The following is a 13,563-nucleotide window of genomic DNA, read 5'->3' as shown; positions in this document are numbered from 1 at the left end:
AAGTGGTTCTGCCCGGCTCATGCTGTATCCCCGTGATGCTCCTGAGCGGCACTGCTGTTGGTGCCGGCGCTGCCGTTGGTGGCGACGCTCTCGTAGTGGCACCTCCTGTGCTGAGCTGCGCTGGTCTCTGCCTCTCTGGCTGCTCCTGCTCCTCGCCGTTGGTTTGCACTTTGTTCCCGCCACATCCCTGCCTTTCTTCTACATCCTCTGTCCCTGCCTTTGCCCTTCCCTTGTCCTAACCCCCTTCCCTAACCCCCTACAGCTCGGCCGGCTGCCTCCCGCTGCACCAGCGGGGCTGTGCCCGTGCCGCAGCTCACAGAGCTCCTGGGATGGGGCTCTTCACCAAGAAGCAGAAGCTTCCCCGCTCTGGCAGTGCTCCTGGGCAGCCCTGTACTGCTGCTGCTTCCGGCACCAGTGCCCCTGAGCCTCAGTACCAAGGTCTGGGCAGGCTGCACCGCGCGGCTGCCCGCGGCCACCTGGCCTGGCTGAGGCTCTGGCGCTGGTGGATTGAGATTTGGGTCATCGACCGCCACAACAGGGAGAATCGGTGAGGGGCTTTGGGCCGCTTCTGGGACACCTCAGGTGGCGTGCGGGAGCATCCCCCCTGCAGGGTTTGTGTGGGATCCCCTTGGAACTGATTGCTTGCAAAGGAAGATGTGCCCTGTCAGCTGGGAGGGGGAACTCGAGAGCTTTCCAGTGCTGGGAGCTGCTGGGTGGGCGCCAGTGCTCCTGGAGGTGCTGGGCTCTCCCTGCAGGGTTCTCTTGCAGCTGGTGAGGCCTCCCCAGGTCTCTCCTGCCCTGTGGGTGATGTCTGCAGGGTTGCAGCAGCAGCAGCAGCAGGCAGCAAGAGCAGCAGGGTCTGGGCAGGGTCCCCCGGGCTGGGTGGTGCCACAGCTTTGGTTCTTTCATTGTCTGTCAGTGTTAAGCTCCCGTGTTTAATTCTCAGGACACCTCTCCATCTGGCGTGTGCAAATGGCCACACAGAGGTCGTCACATTTCTCGTAAGGCACTGCTGCCAGTTGGATGCTGCTGACAGTCTCAGGAGAACACCCCTGATGGCGGTGAGTGAGAGAAGTTCTGCTCTTGGAAGAGGGGCTTCTTGACTGTGCATGAAAGGAGAGGTGTCTGGCAGGACTCTGTAGGCAGAGATGTGCGGAAAGACGCCTGTTGGGTTTGGAGTGGAACAGGCACCTGTCAGATCATCTTTGCAGGTGCTCTTCTTTCCCAGTGGTCAGAAGCTGGGCGAGCTGTGATGGAGTGAAATGGGATTTTAGAAGTCTTTCCTTTTTTTGTGTGTTGTTCCCAGGCAGTACAGTTTCATCAAGAAGACTGTGTGGCTTTCCTGCTAGAGCACGGTGCCGACCCAAATCTCACCGACACCGATGGCCACACTGCTCTCCATCTGGCCATCCGGGCTCATAATAAAAACCTCGTGGGGCTGTTACTCAGCCATTACGTCGATCATCATGCCAAGAATAAGGTAAATGTTTCTGTTTCTTCAGCAAGTCCTTTCAGAAAGTGGTGTCAGTATTTCTTTTACAGATTTTTTTTTACTTTTATGATTAACATGATGTATTTCTCTGACTTTTCAGGAGGGCTTTACCCCACTAGCTCTTGCTGTCTCTGAAGGTCAGGAAGAGATAGTAGAAATTCTCCTGAAAGCAGGAGTTAACGTGCATGCTCGAGACCAGCATCAAAGGTAAGGGGTTTATCCAAATGTGTCCCTTTGGTATTCTTTCTGTTGGATTGCTGAGAAGCATGGGAATGTGCTCTGACCAAAAGCAGGGGGGCACTGGGAAGGAGCTGTTTCTGTATGTCTTGTGAAAGCAGTCTGAGTTTGGCTGCTGTGGTACCTCAGAGGCTGCTTTCTGCATTGGGGCTGTCCAGGAGGCATTGTCTGGCAGGAGATGTTTCCTGAGCCAGGCAGCAGTGCCTCAGTTTGAGAAACCAGCTCCTGCACAGCAACCTCGTGTGCACTGAAGTGTTGTACATGTGGCAGCTCTGTCTGACCACGCAGCTGTTTTGACTCCCTCTGCCATGTTATTGTTGCTTCTAATGGAACCTGCTTTTTCTATTGTTCATTGTAAAGTAATGGGGAAAAGAATTTTTGTGAGAGCAAGCAGGAATGAAACTAATGACAGTGTCTCTGTAAAACACTGGCTCCTGATCCTGATGAAATTCATAGGATGTTTTGAATCTTTCAGAACCCCACTCATGATTGCTGCTTTTGTTGGGCAGCTGAATTTGGTCAAAGTTCTCTTTTCTTATGGTGCAAATATTTTCCATGAAGACACTGATGGGAGGATAGCTGAGGATTATGCTGATCTTCATGGGAACTGCATGTAAACTTTGAACTTTATGATTAGAATAAGTAGTCAGTTATTAGTGTGGCTTTGGAATGTTGTTGGTGGCAGCACCAAGGTTTAATGGTGTGTTTAGAGGTGTGTTGAAGGTGTGCTCAGGGATGTCTTCTTGTAGTGGGAGGAGCCATTCTTGCTCCTGAAGCTCGACGAGCTGCTGGTCTCTTCCAGGACTCCAGCCACCACACAGCGCTTCCAGGGTAGAAGTGTAGCGGGAAGAGCCTTTCTTGCTCCAGAGGCTCCACGAGCTGCTGGCCTCTCCATGCCTCACACCAGAGTGAGCTGAGCTCTTTTTTTCTCTGTGGGTGTGTGTCCCACCTTTATTGGCCCCCTGGTCTTGCCCATGCCCAATAGGGGCCTGTCCTAATCAGGCACAGGTGGACTCACACCCACCCACTGGCAATTCGAGGCACCTGGTTTATCTTGCTTCTCTACATTTCCCCCTTTTTTTTTTTTTTCTTAAAGCTTTCCCGGTTTGCCCTAGCTTACAAACTTGATTACAGAATACACTTATACAGAATTTAGACATAGACATACAGAATTTTTCTTCGGGCCCCACGGGACACTCAGCTAAGAGCATCGTGGGGGCGCCGAGTACAGGATTTACAGGATTTTTTCCACAGAAATATACTTATAACTTACGGGTTTTAACCCTAGCTTTTCAGGCAACCATTCAATGTCAGCCCAGGCACTTTTTCACAAAGTCTCTACCTTTTGTTCTTCTCCCTCCTGTATTTGCTCTTCTCTTGGCTTCTCTCTGCTCAGGGGCTTCCAAAGAGAGAATCCTTCTCTTGGCTTTCCTTTACTCAGGGGTTTCCAAAGAGATTTCTGGTTCCTCATGGGTTTTCTGGGTCCTTCATGGGACTCCATACCATGGGATTCCATCCTCCTGGCTTCCTTCCCTCTGCTCAGGGGTTTCCAAAGAGAGAGTCCTTATCTTGGCTTCCCTCTGTTCAGGGGTTTCCAGTACAAAGAGCTTGCTGGTCATACCTTTCAGGGAGAGTGTTAGCCCAGGCACTTTTTCAAGTCAGGGGTAATGTTCCTGTTGCCAGCTTCTCACACTGCTGCTTAGATGTCTGTATGTTGCCCGCATTCTCCACCAAATGTAGCGGGAGGAGCCATTCTTGCTCCTGAAGCTCGACGAGCTGCTGGTCTCTGTAGATACAAAGGTGGTATGCACAGACAGTGCAAAGCAACCGATGGAGACAAGCTGTTTGTCATACAAACCGTGGGATAAACATAGTCCCGAGCTATGGTAGATAAGCATGGAACTTCCTGAATATGCAGCCCCCTGATTGTGAGATTGTCTTGAAGGGATTAGTGATATAGATAAGGTGCGATTTCCTTCCTTGGGTAAATCACCATTGTAAAATAGTGGGATAAGAAAAGGTATATAACTGCATGTAAGGATACGAATAAACGGATTTAGTTTGCATCAAACTGCTGTCCCCGTCCTTGCTGCGGCAAATGGTGACCCCCGACGTGATTTCGGGAAGAATACTGCTGAAGAAGCAGCCGGCCAGCAGGTCTCCGAGAACTTCGAATTTGAGGCTGAAAGAAGCCTGGACGAGGGCGGCCGCCCGTCTGCACCTCCTCGCGTTTGGCAGGTGAGCTCGGAGAAACGAAGTCATGGATAATCAAAGTTCCCATGAAGAACAGGACGTTTATAGACTTATGAGAGAACTGTTGCTTAAGCAACAGAAAGAAATCTCGGATCATGCACTTAAGCTCATTTTAAAATGGGTCCGCGATAAATTCCCAGGTACTTCTGCTGTTACTATCTTTGAATCTGAACTGTGGGATAAAGCGGGAGTCCGTTTATGGGACCTGAGTACGCGAGGGGATCATGAAGCACTTAAACTCCTATTTCCCTGGCGGACAGTATTTGAAGGGATTAAGGCGCGGGAGTCGGAACGAGCAGACACTTCTGCCGCTTCTGCTGTTCCCAGCGCCCCCCCGCTACCAGAGGGAAGAGCGCGGGAAGACGCTCCCCCTGCCAGAACTGTAGCCAAGGTAACCAGACCGGATTCGCCGAGCGACGATCCGTTCGAGCCTGATCCTTTCGATACAGGACAAGAACCAGATCTAATTCCCGATGATTACGATCCATACGCGGTATGGGCTGCTATTAAAAAGCAGGCTTTAGATGCGGGAGAAATTGACGTGGCTATAGCTATCAGTGCCCCCACGCCCTGCACAGCGACGGCACGAAAAAGCCGCAGGGAAACTATCATCGCAGCGCGGCACGACACTGCGCGCAGACACAAGTTCCTCTGTCGTATCAAACCCCACCGGCTCAGCAGTCATTTCAAACATACCCAATGCAGCAATATCCAGTTCTCAATGCACCACAGCAAGTGACCTCGCTCTTACAAGAGCAACAGCACGGAGCGCCGGACTGGATTTATCGACCCGGTTCACAGTGATTCTTGCCGACCCCTCGGTGCATGGGACTATGGGTCTTATTGTGGGTCGGTCATCAAGTACTTTTAGTGGTCTTTTTGTTTTACCAGGAGTCATCGACAACGATGCATTAGAAATAAAAATAATGGCTTGGACACCTACACCACCCTGCACAATACCCGCTAAAAGCAAAATAGCACAATTGGTGTTGTTACCTTTAAATATTGATTTTTTCCCCTCAGATGTCACGCGGCAGGGCACCTTCGGATCTACAGGCTGCCCGCAAATATACTGGACACATGCGATCTCAAAGGACAGACCATTGAAACAATGTAAACTTAAAAATGGATGTCAACAAGTTGTGTTAACAGGTTTTATTGACACAGGCGCCGATGTTACCGTAATCTCCCAAGCTAAGTGGCCGCGCCAGTGGAATCTAACTCGCACTGCACAGCCATTAGCGGGAATAGGGGGAATCGGTAACAGTTACCAGAGTGAAGATATTATTCAAATCATTGGTCCTGAGAACAGGGTAGCTAGTACTCGACCCTTTGTATTGCCAGTACCATTGAATCTGTGGGGAAGGGATGTTCTATCACAATGGGGATTGCATTTAGAAACGGTTTTTTAACGAGGGTCACTGATGAAGGGCGTGAAATTCCACAATTAACCTGGAAAACACAGGAGCCAGTGTGGGTGAATCAGTGGCCCTTATCAGAGGAAAAACTCACCACCCTAGAACAATTGGTACAAATTCAATTAAAAAAGGGACATGTAGTTCCAACTTTCAGTCCGTGGAATACTCCTGTTTTTGTAATTAAGAAAAAATCAGGTGGTTGGAGATTATTGCAAGATTTACGAAAAATTAATGCTGTTATGGAGCCAATGGGAGCGTTACAACCAGGTCTCCCTTCACCAACAATGATCCCGCGGGAATGGAATTTGATTGTTATTGATTTAAAAGATTGCTTTTTTGATATTCCCTTACATCCTGATGATGCACCTAAGTTTGCCTTTTCTGTGCCTAGCCTTAATATGGGAGCACCTCTTAAACGCTACCATTGGACGGTTTTACCTCAGGGCATGAAAAATAGCCCCACAATCTGCCAGTGGTATGTTGCCAAAATATTGGCCCCAGTACGTCTTGAATTTCCAACTGTAATATTGTATCATTATATGGATGACCTGTTAATTGCTGCTGCCACTGAGGGTGATTTACAAAAAGCAATAGAATCTGTGTTAACTGCCATTGATCAGGCAGGCTTGAAAGTCTCACCAGAAAAAATTCAAAAACAAACCCCCTGGAATTATCTAGGGTGGAAAATTACCAGTCATTCCATAATTCCGCAAAAGCTATCTATTAATACTCAGATAGCCACACTGCATGATGCTCAAAAACTTTTGGGATCTATTAATTGGTTGCGACCCCTTCTGGGTATTTCAAATTCTGAATTGGCTCCTCTATTTGATCTTCTTAAAGGAGACGCGGAGTTAATGGCTCCCAAACACCTCACACCCTCTGCGGAATTAGCATTACAAAGAGTTTGCAGGGCCATCGAACAGAGGCAAGCCTCTCGGTGGGACCCTGATTTATTCTTTCAATTAATAATTTTAGAGGACGGTGTAAAATATTGTGGCATGATTTTTCAATGGGACACCACGCTTACAGATCCATTGTTGATTTTAGAGTGGATTTTCCTGCCGAATCAATCCTCTAAAACTATTTTACAGCGACCAGAGATGTTTTCTCAAATCATTATGAAAGCCAGAGAGCAACTGTTAACTCTTTCTGGCAGATCTTTCTCTACAATTTATATGCCTGTTACTGAATTGTATCTTTCTTTTCTTCTACAGAATTCACTTCCTTTTCAGATTGCCGTACAGGACTTCACGGGACAATTTTCAAATCATTTTCCTCCACATAAACTCTTTCGATTGTCCTTTTCCCTTGCAGAAGTTCCAAAGAGAAGTGAAATTCCTTTACAAGCAATTACTGTGTTTACAGACGGTTCAGGTATCTCTCATAAAGCTGCAATTGTATGGAGAGACCCTGAAACCAAGGATTGGCAATCTGATATCACCTTTCACCCAGGTTCTCCTCAGCTTGTTGAATTAGCAGCTGTGACTAGAGCCTTTTTTCTTTTCATTAACCAACCTTTAAATATTATTACAGACTCAGCTTATGTAGCAGGTATCATGCTTCGAGCAGAATCTTCAGTCCTAAGAGAAATTTCCAACTTGCAACTGTATAATCTGCTCAGAGCACTGATTGATCTTATCAACAAATGGCAACACGCCTTCTTTATTATGCATATCAGGTCTCACACGTGCCTCCCAGGCTTTGTAGCCGAAGGAAACAGAGCGGCTGACCTGTTAACAATGTCAGTGTCTCCTCTTCCCAATCACTTTGAACAGGCTCGCCTAAGTCACAGATTTTTTCATACAAATGCTAAAGGGCTCCGCAGGCAATTTGGTCTGACTTCACAACAGGCAGCTGATATCTTATCTGCTTGCCCTGATTGTCAACAATTTACTTTTCAGCCTTTAGCAGGAGGAGTTAACCCTAGGGGACTTCAAAGCCTTGAACTCTGGCAAAGTGATATTACTCATTTTTCCGAATTTGGTCGTCTTAAGTACATACACTCTTCCATTGATACCTTCTCCGGAGCTATTTATGCATCATGCCATACAGGAGAGAAGGCCAGAGACGCCAAAAAACACTTTTTAAAAGCATTTGCCTCTCTAGGAGTTCCTCAAACAGTTAAAACAGACAATGGTCCTGCCTATTCTTCTCAGCTTTTAAAGACCTTTTTTGCAGAATGGGGAATTAAACATGTGACAGGTATCCCCCATTCTCCGACAGGTCAATCAATTATTGAATGCTCCCATCAGTCCCTTAAGGCACTGTTACTAAAACAAAAAGGGGGAACTGGTGGACTGATAAATACACCAGAAGAAAGATTGCAAAAAGCTATATATACTTTTAATTTCTTGAATTGCTTTTCAGACAATGCCCCACCAATTACAAAGCATTTTGCAAGTAACCATCTTTTTAAATTTCAGGAAAGACCCCCTGTGTTAGTACGGGATTTGGAGTCCGGGAAAGTTGAAGGCCCATTTCCTTTAATCACGTGGGGCAGGGGCTACGCTTGTATCTCCACAGAAGCAGGACCTAAGTGGTATCCGGCAAGGAACATCCGCCCATATCGAGAAGGACAGCCGAAGGAACAGACGTAGCATAAATCTCTCAGCACACGCAAAATGCTATACAAATGGCTTTGTATGTTGCAATTGTTTGTATGTTGTTATGCTGTATTAGAAATCTCTCCAAGGCGAAACATGTGGGTAACATGGGCAAATACAACTGGCACCACTGATTTTTGCATTGCAATGGCTTCCGCTACAGACCCTTTCCGTACCTGCCTTATAGGTATCCCAGGTTTTAATGTTTCTCTGTTTGCTGACTTTTCAATTGGATCCTGCAAAGCAAGCCCTTCACTTGGAAATTGTTCAGCAGAACTGATTTTGGGGCTGAAAAAATCCCTCCCCTGGGATCCACAGGAATTAAATCTATTGGGATCCCAGGCAGTTGGCAACGTATCAGGAAACTGGACACCTACTTGCATAGTTTTTGGTCCTAAGTATGCTGCTAGGGCATACCCTGATACCTGGCCGGACATCAGTCCTACATCTGGAGATTATAGACTGGGATCAGGATATTGTGGGTACAATGGGTCGGAGCGAATGCCGGTAATAGGGACAACACATAACCCCAAAGCTAACATTAAACTTATTTGGGTAAATGAAACTGCTAAGGCTTTACCCCCCGGGGTATTTCTGATCTGCGGTGATAGGGCCTGGCAAGGCATCCCCCGTAATGTTGTAGGTGGACCTTGCTATTTAGGCTCGTTAACCCTTTTTGCTCCTCGCTTTGCTGAATTAAGGCAGCTTGTAAATACTATATATCGTGCTCGTAACGCAAGAAGTATTGGCCTCACACCGCAGTGTGATGATAATGTTAGGCTTTTAAGTGTAGCTGCTAGAACTGCTTTAGCTCTTTTTATTCCTGGTGCTGCCGCAGGAAATGCGCTTACTAACCTAGCTAGATTAGCATGTTGGGCTGAAAAGCAAGCAAATATTACTACTGAGATTTTAGATAACCTTTTAATGGATCAAAATAGTTTGCGACACGCTTTATTACAAAATCGCGCTGCTATAGATTTTTTATTGCTAGCCCAGGGTCATGGCTGTCAGGAATTTGAAGGCATGTGCTGTATGAATCTTTCTGATCATAGTGAGAGCAGCCACACCAGCATCACGCAGTTGAAGCAACACACACAGAAGATTCAGCAACAAATAAACCCTCTCGGCGATGCTTTCACAACCTGGCTTCATGATATGGAACTTAAAGGATGGCTTTTATCTTTAGTTAAAACTCTTTGTTATGCTGGGATTGTTATTGTGATTTTGCTTTTGTTATTGCCTTGTCTTTTTCAATGTATCCAGGGAATGCTTAATAGAACTGTTTCTAAGGTTTTTTTAGTGCAACAGAAGGGGGGAGATGTAGATACAAAGGTGGTATGCACAGACAGTGCAAAGCAACCGATGGAGACAAGCTGTTTGTCATACAAACCGTGGGATAAACATAGTCCCGAGCTATGGTAGATAAGCATGGAACTTCCTGAATATGCAGCCCCCTGATTGTGAGATTGTCTTGAAGGGATTAGTGATATAGATAAGGTGCGATTTCCTTCCTTGGGTAAATCACCATTGTAAAATAGTGGGATAAGAAAAGGTATATAACTGCATGTAAGGATACGAATAAACGGATTTAGTTTGCATCAAACTGTTGTCCCCGTCCTTGCTGCGGTAGGTCTCTTCCAGGACTCCAGCCACCACACAGCACTTCCAGGGTAGAAGTGTAGCGGGAAGAGCCTTTCTCGCTCCAGAGGCTCAACAAACCGCTGGCCTCTCCAAGCCTCACACCAGAGTGAGCTAAGCTCCTTTCCTCTCTGTGGGTGTGTGTCCCACCTTTATTGGCCCCCTGGTCTTGCCCATGCCCAATAGGGGCCTGTCCTAATCAGGCACAGGTGGACTCACACCCACCCACTGGCAATTCGAGGCACCTGGTTTATCTTGCTTCTCTACATCTTCTGATGGGTGTGGTTGCTGTGGGTTCTGGTTTTTGGGCCCGGGCTGTTTTTCTGGTACTGGTGGGAGGCCCCAGAGAGAGGCTGTGTAGCACCCTGAGGGACCCGTGAGGGGTGGAAGAGGCAGGGCTCAGGATTCCCTCCCATCTCCTGCCACCCTCTCTCAGAGCCCAGAGGATGGGCAGCCTGGTCCCTGCCTGCTCCCTTCTTCCCTGATGCTGGGCTGCACTGGGAGCTCTTGGGCAGAGGCTCCTGTTTTGTCATCAGCTTGCCCGTGCTCGGCAAGATCCGAATCCATCAGGTGCTGGGGGCAGCTGGGGACCCCTCTCCTGAGTCGGCCCTGCTGCAGGGGACCCTGGGACACTTATAACTGGGACCATGGAGATGGGCTTTGGTCTAGACTTGTAGATATTTGTTCCTCATCCCACGTGTTCCTGTCTCTTCCTCTTCGAGCAAAGCTGTTCCAGTCATTCACACCTTCAAGTCTCTCTTCCCTGTTCCCCTTTTCTCTTCCCTTGGGAGGGTGGAGGGGGGTACCAGAGCAATTCTGTCACCTGGTGTTTGGTTAGCCTGGACTACTGAACTGAGTCACTGTCTAGTGATAATTTGGAAGTTGAGGAAAATTTCTGCCCAGGATTCTCTGTTAGAGAATCTTTCAAGTGTTGTTGATGAGCTGAGGTCTGCCCAATAGGAACTATCCAAAGTGTCTGTAGCCAGAGGAGGAACTTGGCAAGCTGAGATGCGTGTAAAGCCTCTGCCCAGCCCAGCACCATTGTCCTTGATGACTTGCACTGCAGTGCCCAGGAAGCACCAGCCTTTTGTTTCAGAGGAGATGTGACTGAGTGCCCTTCATTGCTCTGATGCACAGCTTTGTAGCTGTGGGGGTTCCTTCTCTCACGTGGTTATGTGTACCTAAAAGGAAGACTGAAAAAATGTTCCAAGCAGAAGCTAATAACTTGGAGGGTGTGAATGTGCATCTCTAGGGTAAGAGCAGTGAGTTCTGTGTGTGTTACCCTTAACAAATACTGAGGAGCATATGAATTTGTATGAATATGTGTAGGGTGGATAATTGTCGGGATAACCGGAGCCACGGGAGACAAGCCTCATGCTATCATGGTCAGCAGGCCTCAACTTTATTGAACATTCGGTGCATATTTATACAGATCAGCTCGCACATGTTGCAAAAAGCTAAGCTCCTCATTGGTTCTTAGCTACTGACGTAAGTGTAGCTGGGCAGCCTTGCGGTTTCTGGAACATTCTTCTTGGGGGCTAACTTCTCCTTACTGCTAACCACAGCACACTGTTACTGTGTAACAGTTGGTGGCAAGGACACCTTGTCCTTGTCGCCTATACGCTGACCAGCTGCACACTGTCATGTCCTTTGTCTAGCAACCATTCGTGTGTAAAACTCTCAACACTTCCCCCGTTTTCTTTAGCTAACATTACAGTCTTGTTACTTACAAAAGCTGACATTATCATCCTTTGAATACACTGCAACACACAAGGCAAAAACAATAACAAAATAACTATTACTATTATAACCACGAGAATTTTTTCCAAGAAGGAAACTAACCAAGGGTTCAGTCCAAGGGATGTCAACCAGGAGGTAAAAGGGTCAGAGGTTATCTGGAGCTTATGCATATTATCTCTAAGGGTTGCCAACTGGCGGTGGATCGAATTTGAATGATCAGACAAATTCATGCAGCACATGCCCTCGAATTCTTCACAGCCATGACCGTGAGCCAAAAGTAAAAAATCTATTGCTGCACGATTTTGGAGTACAGCGTGTCGAATCCCTTCTACATCCTCAGCTAATTCGCTAAGGATCTGCGATGTAATGTTGATTTGTTTTCCCATCCAGCACGCTAATTTAGTCAACTGGGTTAAGGCTTGGACGGAAGCTATTCCTGGGGCAAGGATGCTAGCAACAATTCTTTCAGGCCTGTCCCATAATACTACGTTGTCATCACAGTCCGGTCCCAGCTGCTGGGCCTGAGTTGCCCTCTTATGGCGTGACTGTGTGCGATTTCGGCCCATTAAGGTGGTGATGCTAGGGACAAACATTGTCAGATGGCCTATGTAACAGGGGCCACGCATAGGATATGCAGGTATTCCCTGCCATGCCCGATCTCCACAAATTAAAAAATATCCTTCTGGGAGTTTGCCAATTTTTGAGGAAACATTTTGAACCCTCGTGAGGTTCTTCGAGCAGTAAATTGAAACACTGTAGTCACGGGTGGGAGAAAGGTCTACTGGGGATCCCTTAATATTACTACTATAACTATGGGGAAACCAAAAACAATAATTCGTGGGCGTAGAGCCAAGCAAATCAAATTCTTGTATATAAGTAACATTCTTATAGCCAAGACACTCTTTTCCCCTTGGACACTGTTGATACATTCTTATAATGCCGGAACTATCACCGGCGGGTACACCAATAAGACAGGTCCTAAAGGGGTCCGAAGCGGTGGCTAAAGAAAGGCACATGCTATGTTGTCCTGTCTTGTTGGCCCAAGTGACCCACATGTTCTGCCTCTCTTCCACCTTCCCTATCGTTTCCCAGGGGGCAACAGTGCTGACAAGACTGCATAAACCTACGACAAGTATCATCCCATTCCTGGGGCTCCACTTGCCATGCAACAGGAACATAAACATTTTTTTTTTTTTTTTTTTTTTTTTTTCACCACAAATAGATTCTAACAACACCGAATTAACACTTGCTAAAAGCTGTTCTATAGTATACTTCAATTGCCACTTAAAGAACCTTGACAAAAGATCTTCCCTATTCTCTACTCTACGTATTGCTAAAGGATAAGGTTCTCCTGCCAAAGCAGCCAAAGCATGAGAAGGATCTTGCCTTCTCCTAGCCAAAGCACACGTTAAGCAACAAAAGGTATCCTGTAAGTTACGTTGGGAGACCCAAAGTTCCCTGTGACACGCTCCACACCGCAATTTTACCCAAGCAAAATGTTCGTAGGAAGAACAAACAATGCAATAGGGAGGCAATCTGTATCTGTTCTACAGAGAGTTCAAGGAGGGGATAACACAAGTCTCTACGTCCTCTTCGGTATCAAAAGAAGGTTAATCTGGAACCTCTGCAACACCGGAGCCAGCAGGGGTCTCAGCGTCGTCTGGAGTCGGTGGTGTCTCCGGGCCAGTGGACTGTTCATGGACTATAGCTGGACGAGTCCACTTTGCTGGGATCCACTTAGAACCTGCTGGAGTAGAAACACACACATAACCTCTTCCCTAGTAGAGTACTTGTGAAGGCTTTTGCCAGAGCCCTGTCGCAGGGTCCCTATACGTTACAAAAATGGGGGGGGCTGGGGTGGTCTCTTTTTGGAAATGAATAACGGCGGGCGGCATATCGTTGTCCCCAAACCTACACAAGTGATTTAGTACAAATAGGGCTCGTAAGAGCCTTTCACCAGGGCTGCGGATGTTTTTAAATTTATCCAGGTATCCTTTTAAAGTACCATTGGCACGTTCTACCACTGCTTGCCCTGTAGAAACATGTGGGATCCCTGTGGCGTGTTTTATGTTCCAAAAACTCATGACCTGTTTTATTTTTTGACTGGTATACGCGGGTCCATTGTCTGTTTTTATTTTTTGAGGTAATCCCATGACTGCAATACAACTGCTTAAATGTC

The sequence above is a fragment of the Calypte anna genome, chromosome W (assembly GCF_003957555.1).
Source record: "Calypte anna isolate BGI_N300 chromosome W, bCalAnn1_v1.p, whole genome shotgun sequence".
In the NCBI taxonomy this organism is placed as follows: Eukaryota; Metazoa; Chordata; class Aves; order Apodiformes; family Trochilidae; genus Calypte; species Calypte anna.
The sequence above is the reverse complement of the archived record's forward strand: the minus strand, read 5'-3'. Positions refer to the sequence as shown.